The sequence below is a fragment of the Poecilia latipinna genome, unplaced genomic scaffold (genome assembly GCF_001443285.1).
Source record: "Poecilia latipinna isolate Pla-1442-1.1 unplaced genomic scaffold, P_latipinna-1.0 Scaffold9780, whole genome shotgun sequence".
In the NCBI taxonomy this organism is placed as follows: Eukaryota; Metazoa; Chordata; class Actinopteri; order Cyprinodontiformes; family Poeciliidae; genus Poecilia; species Poecilia latipinna.
Window position 1 is genome coordinate 1 of NW_015122396.1, and position 854 is coordinate 854.

General features: G+C 35.8%; 1 long non-coding RNA gene across 1 annotated transcript; it reads right to left on the reverse strand.

The window, feature by feature from the left end:
• Positions 1 to 8: 8 nt before the first annotated feature.
• LOC106944431 (uncharacterized) lies at positions 9 to 509 on the reverse strand. The gene is made up of 2 exons (XR_001424284.1): positions 196 to 509; positions 9 to 111 (listed from the first exon to the last, which is right to left on the reverse strand). It is a non-coding gene; the product is annotated as an uncharacterized LOC106944431 (long non-coding RNA).
• Positions 510 to 854: the final 345 nt, after the last annotated feature.

The following is an 854-nucleotide window of genomic DNA, read 5'->3' on the forward strand; positions in this document are numbered from 1 at the left end:
TGTTTTCGACTAAAACTTTTTCCACAGCTCCCACATGAAAACGGCTTTTCACCAGTGTGAATCATCATGTGCTGAGTTAAATTCTGTTTTCGACTAAAACTTATTCCACAGCTTCCACATGAAAACGGCTTTTCACCAGTGTGAATCATCATGTGCCGAGTTAACTCCTGTTTTTCACTGAAACCTTTTCCACACTTCACACATGAAAACAGGTTTTGAACTGTATGAGTTCTCATGTGAGCATCAAAAACAGATTTTAAAACGAAACGCTTTTTACAGATGACACATGAGAAAGGTTTTCTTTTTTCCTGATTTTGCTTCTCAGCTTCAGCAGCTTCCGTTAAGATGACTTGGTTCCTGTTTGGTTCTGATTCAGTTTGGTGTGTTTGCTCACCAACAGGAACCAACATGCAGGTATCAGTCTCCTGTTTTAATTCAATCTGTTCTTCACCCTGACTGCAGTAATCTACTTTCTCTTCCTGGTCTTGTTTTCCTTGCAGAGGTTCTAACTCCTCCTGGTCCAGAGTGGATCTTCTCTCTTGGTTAAACTGCAGTGAACCTGGAGAAGAAAACAGAGAAAAAGAGTTATTGTTAACTTTATTGGAGTAAGTAGGAGAAATCTTTAATCGTTTAAAACAGAAATCAACAAAAAAAAAATACTTGAAAATTCAAAAGCGTAGACAGAGAGACAGATCAGTCGTCACATCCAGCTGACATTTGGAAAATTCTCAAATGAATGGATTTAAAATATATATTTTATCGCAAAATTAATTGAGGTAGGGATTATTGTTGATATTTAACAGTAAATTGCATTATGTCAAGATGTTATTTATTTGTATTAGTCTTTATTATAT